Source organism: Pygocentrus nattereri, chromosome 3, assembly GCF_015220715.1.
Source record: "Pygocentrus nattereri isolate fPygNat1 chromosome 3, fPygNat1.pri, whole genome shotgun sequence".
Taxonomy (NCBI): domain Eukaryota; kingdom Metazoa; phylum Chordata; class Actinopteri; order Characiformes; family Serrasalmidae; genus Pygocentrus; species Pygocentrus nattereri.
Genome location: NC_051213.1, coordinates 23,171,179 through 23,177,674, shown reverse-complemented (window position 1 = coordinate 23,177,674; position 6,496 = coordinate 23,171,179).

Genomic DNA, 6,496 nt, shown 5'->3' with positions numbered 1-6,496 from the left:
TATGAAGGCAAACTGGCCACAATAAGCAGTGGTTACTGGGCAGGAGAGGAAAGTGTGTGTCTGCCTGGCACCTCATGTAGGCTTTTTTCTAGAAAGAAAGCGCGTAGATTTTGCTTGTCCCTCTCACTCTACTTCGCAGTTAGAGGAATGAAGTCCACCTTGTATGTTATTTCTGAACATTGTTATGTCATAAACTCCCTGCTTATTTACAGTATCAAGTTTTGTTGAAGTTGAGCTACATGGGATGAAAAAGAGTCACTATTGGCACAACAATGAAATTAGAATACATGTTACCTAACAGTGCACAAGCTTTTCTTTATCTGATGATGATGTAATAACATCTGATATTCAATATATGATGCAAAAAGACACTTTATAAAACATGCTGCAGCTCTCATTCCCTTCCAGTGCCATTGCACAACAGTACCACTATGATCACTTTCACAACTTTGGACCTCTCTGGTTTCTTTACTCCAAAGCAGCCCTCTAAAAGAGTCCCGTCCAACAAAAAACAAAGTATACCCTAGAGACATGAGTATAAAATGACTCAGCCAAGGGATGGAAAATGCTGCTCCAAAAATGTTCTCACAATGCTTCTTTACAATGCAAGCATCAAACATGCATGTAATATATTGCAGATATAATATCTCAGACACATTTGCATGTATTATCTTAATATATACACATTGTATGCACAAATTATTTACACAAAATATTGCTAAACTCTGATAAGTCTTTGTACAAATTTTATTTTGGGATGATTTAGGGTGGGTATTAATATGGTGAATTAGGCAAATAGAAAAAACATAAAGACAAAAAAGGAAAACAATAGGACTTTGTGTATTGCTGTTTTGGCTATTGTTCCAATCTGATGTAACAGTTAACAGATGGTCAAAGATGCTATAAAACCACAATCGTGCAAAAAAGTCCTGGCAGTGGTAAAATACTACAAATCAAAAAATTGATGGGAAACCAAATCTAGCTTTAATGCTCTGTGTCTCTTGATGATGCTTAATCGATTGAAGTGTTGTGAAATCATTTCTGTAGTCAGCAGAATGCCCTCAGTTATGGAGAACGTGTTGCCTTTACCAGCTATAATGAGTATCTAATGGGGGAACATTGCATAATGACAGAAATGAATTTGACTTTATCTGTGAAGTCCATAGCATCACAGCAATGTTATTGGAACAGTCTAATCGTCCTTCATTGTTTTCACAGGCCTTCACTCTTTAGAGAAAAAAAAACATTTAATACTGATGCCACTTTTTAGTGTTTGTCAAATAGCCTGAAAATTACATCTAATGGAATTTTTATGTTTGACACTACAATATTCTGAAACACAAGGATTTACAGTTAACTGCTAATTTTTTTTGGTCTAATACATCATATTTAGTCTTTTTTAAAAGCCAAGCTGTATATATGTAATGGAAGAACCAATTAAATAGCAGTGGCAATTAACAATGGCTTTCATTTACCTATACAAGTATGGTCATTATATGGTTTCAATACCCATTTTGGACATTTAACTACCTTGGACACGGACTAAAATCCTTTGCTTATTTATGTTTATTTTATTAAAACAAATGAGTGAACACTCCATTTGATCACTCATAATACAGTAATCATGCCTCTGAAAATGTTACCCAATGTTTTGGTAGTCAGTGTTACAGTTTATTACCTTTACAGTTTATTAAAACACAAGAAAATGTGTTTCAGTAGTGGCAATTCTTAAGGTTACACACTGATTTTCCGACTTTGGGACACATTTCTCAAAGAATAATGAACAATCTCAATTAATACACTGGGTTTAAACAGATCATCAGAAGTCCTTCTGGATATCCATGTTTTTTTCTTTTTGTTGTTACTGTGGGAGTGCAGTATGAAGCATTTCATAGAATAGTCCATATACACTCATTAGACTTTGTTAGGTACACATACATTGCATATATATCATGGTCAACTTTATCAGGCTCACTTACCATACAGATGCAATATATGTCATTCTGTATCTCTTTCTCTACATAATTAAAATAAATAAATGAAAATGGTGAAAAGATGTGAAGGCATGCCTGTAAGGTGGACAATACAAATGGAGGATTGTCTTTATAATATATGGATCAGAGCAATTTCAAGTCAAGCTGCCAGTTCTTACCCCCTGCTCTTGCTGCAGAACTAAATGATTTTTGCATTTTCCCATAAAAGCACAAACAAGACCAACACAGTTCCAGCTTTGTTTATGTTCTATGGCAACGGAAAAGTGCTGATTCCCTTCAGATTTGGAATCCTGTGTGCCTTTTCATAGCCAAGCTTGTTTGTGTGTGTGTGAGATCCTCTCTTTGTCTAATCTTCTAGTGTGTGCAGCCTTACAACAAATAGAAAAGAAATTCTGTAAAAGTTTAAGGTTAAGTGGGAAATGCTCTCCATTTTCAAAATCTGTAAAGATTATCATGTAGTCATGTAGTGCTTGCTAGACTTTAGACAGGTGTGTGTGTATGTGTGTGTGTGTGTGTGTGTGTGTGTGTGTGTGTGTGTGTGTGTGTGTGTGTGTGTGTGCCACCCAGAAGCCTCCCTATTGTGTCCTTTTCAAAGAAAGGATGTTATCTACTCCATCCTTTACATATGCCAGTTACAGAGACTGCTAATTGCTCCGGGGCTTATGTCATGTCAACTGCCACTTGTGCTTGGAGCCACTAAAGCTTGATGACCACAACTTTCCTTCTTTGTGGGTTAAAATACAGGCAGAAACACAGCAAGAGCCTGTGTTGCTGGCATAGTCTCATATTCTACCCTTTGGGATGAATTGCTCAACATCCAGGACCCCATGTCGGCTATGAAATAAGAGGACCCTATGTAGGCTATGAAATAAGAGGACCCTACATAGGCTATGAAATAAGAGGACCCTATGTAGGCTATGAAATAAGAGGACCTTACGTAGGCTATGAAATAAGAGGACCCTATGTAGGCTATGAAATAAGAGGACCCTATGTAGACTATGAAATAAGAGGACCCTATGTAGGCTATGAAATAAGAGGACCCTATGTAGGCTATGAAATAAGAGGACCCTATGTAGGCTATGAAATAAGGGGACCCTATGTAGGCTATGAAATAAGAGGACCCTATGTAGGCTATGAAATAAGGGGACCCTATGTAGTCTATGAAATAAGAGGACCCTATGTAAGAAACAAGACTTTGAAACATTTGTCCTCTGCACTGGTGAGTAAGGTGGACATTTTATAAAGTATGGAATAAATAAATTCATTTAAGCATCAGCTCTCCCACTATTACCACATTTGATGAAGGATGTGGATGTACTAACTCCGTGAGATGAACTTTCATCCTTATCACCACTGCCCTGTCTACAGCTACGGACTCTTTATGCACTGAAGTATGGTCTGATAGAAGCGTTGACCCACACTACTGCATTTCTCCATGTGTTCTGAGGATACTCCAATTCACTCTCTATGGAGGATATCAGCATGGCTATTTTACTGGGTACTCAATTAATACTTAGTTCCTGTGTTTAGTTCAGTTGCAGATAAACAGGAGTGTTACTATCTTAGCAAATCTGAGCATCTGAGTTTAATGAGATCTCTACTAAATCTCAGTAGGAGGCATGTGAGATTACTGAGCTTTTTGCTATTTTATAGAAATATATGAGCAGCAGGAGACTTAAATAAAAAATGTACTTGTTATTCCATCTGATCCCATTGTTATCCACATGAAAACGCAGAGACATTTTCATTTTCCTTTGCTATATGATGAGTTGTTTGTGCTAGACATACTTAACGCCACAGTCTCTGAATGACTAATCAGGATCTTTCAGGCCTTCTTGTTGCATTTGCAAAAAACACAACAGCAAGAGTGTTTGCATTCACAAAGGAACCAGGTCATGATCTCTGTATGGCCTCTTTGGTGGTATCTTTACACGATTCTCTTCTTAACAACCTACACTGCCCAAATGCAGGATGGAAGGTGAAATTACACAGGGAACTAGCCTTCCCATTTGGTAGTTACACTCACTTTGCTCTTTACTTCAACCCAACTCCAACTTTAGCACAAAGTCAGTTGATAAGGACTGACTCCTCCTTTTAGGCATTTGGCACACAGCTCTTTTCTCACAGCTACTGCGATACTGGGCCTGTGCTCTACTGCTGAGCAGCTTTTGAGTGAATGTTTGTGGCCTGGTCCAGGAACTTTGGTGGTCTTAACCAGCACAGCCTTAATCTGAATGTGGAATCTCACACCTCCTGCTTGACAATCACTCCTCCCTTGGCGGTGCTGATACCTGTTGTCAGTTACTTGGAATTTGCAATACATTTTCTACAATATGTGTCTAGGTAGGGTGTCTGTATTACTGTTGGTTTGGCATTTCACCACAGGACTTTCTTGGCCTAGACTAGATCTAGACTTGCGCACTGGTGGTCACCTTTTTTTGTACACATAGCCCTGTCCCTGTAGTTGCTGACCAAGTGCTTCTGCTCCTTGATAGTCCCTATTCTATGATTTTTGCCAAAGTGAAAACACATCGTTGTACAATTCATATATGATTTTAAATGTTTTTTTGTTTTGTTTTTTTAGACTGCTGTTGAAAGGGAGTGATGCAACAGGAGAATAACAAATTATTTTAAGGAAAAGTGGCCATTTCACTGAAGCTAGGAATTGAATGCATTTGGGGGTAGTATGGTAACCAGTTACTCTGTATCAACATGTAGTATCCTCAGCTTCAGGTAAACATTTATCTAGTGTCTGCGTTTGTGCTGGATTCTTATCACTTTAGCCAACCCTTGGGTACTTGGCCAACCAGCAGCAGAGTATCCAAGCTGGATGTCATCCAGTAAGCAAGGAAGCTACTTGGAAAATTTGCAGTAGGACAACCTATATCTATTTTCCCATAGCTTGTGGAGAATATTGTAAGATCCTTAAGCTCCAATCATGTCGTATTTGCTATATGAAAGCAATCTAAGCTCTCAGTCAGTCTTAATGTCTGAAATGGAAGGAAGACCACAGCCCTGCGCAGGATATTGAAGTCATCAATGTGTGGGCATAGAGGCTTAAAAATGAACATTTTATACAGATTAAATGGCTCTGCAGGGCCTGTATCCAGTGGGCTGATGTTATCAGTCGTAATTATTTTGACCTTATCTAGATCAGTGCACTGATATCGGCACATTTCCATCAGAAGTGCTTACTTACGTTTTTTAAACATCATTTTTATGCATCAAATCATCCAGCAATACGATGATGTAACATACTGTTAGAAAGCTAAGGATTTGATTCCCACAAACCATTTTATGATCCATTATTCACAGCAGTAACAATTGTCTAACCAAATCAGAAAATGCTAGCAAATCTGTGTGTCCTTACCCCAAAGCCTTCCCACTATCTGCAGAGACATCATAATCGATAACATGTGGCCTTGACAACATGGCAAAAGTCAGAAATCAGTTTAGAGATCTATGAGTCAGGTGGAATAAACTTCTTTGCTCTAGTCCCTTTCAAATGAGGCCAAGACCATGACTGTAGCCCAAAGTATGTGGGAACAATGCCCCTTTCTACTTTGTATATGCTATGTTTCAGGCAAAATGGGGCAACAGTTAACAGTTTAAATGAACAAATTTGCTTCTCTACAATGGCTCAATTCAGGTGACAAACATAATACAGCTCAATGACCAAGTAAATTATAAAATGCATTTTAACTCCCGTCTGTCTTGTTGGACAGATAGCTGTAAACAAACCCATCCACTCTGACTGGTCTTTGCGCATATATTAAAGAATTCTGGGCATGAGGCCACTGCCAAGATTATATAAATGCAGTCTGAAGGTTGCATTAAAAGCACTCATTAACACCCATTTACACATTAAAATAAGAAAAGAGACACCATATGGCCCTGCAGGCACGTGCAAATGAGGACTGTAAGGACCATATGTGCACCTTTTGGGACAGCTCTCATGTCAGCAGCTGCATCACACATTGCCACTGTGTAACTTTATTGGTAAAATGTTAAACTAGGTGAAGAGTAGGCTTAGGCTCCCATTGATCCCATAATATCAGCCTATGTTAATTAGCCATTGTTACCCTAGCATGCCAGTCCACCCAGCAAAACCAAAGTTTTATTACACGCTTCTGTAACCTAAGAATATGTCGGCCAGTTTGCACTGAAGTCCTTGTAGTTACTGAATAATAAGCCTTAGTATCTAATAAGCCTGGGATTTTAAGGGGTTAAGTAATATATATATATATATATATATATATATATATATATATATATATATATATATATAATAAAGATGATCTTATTGATAACAGTTGTATACTGCTGTGAATATGTAGTTGTGTAAATATAGTTTTTGGCCTGCATTTAGCTATACGCTCTCTAAAAATGTGGTTCCTCAAGGGTTTTTTTCAGTAAAAGGAATGGTTCAGTATTGAACCATTTTATGCTTAAATGGTTCTCTGCATGGTGAAATATGGTTCTTATGGAGCCCTGCTGGTGAC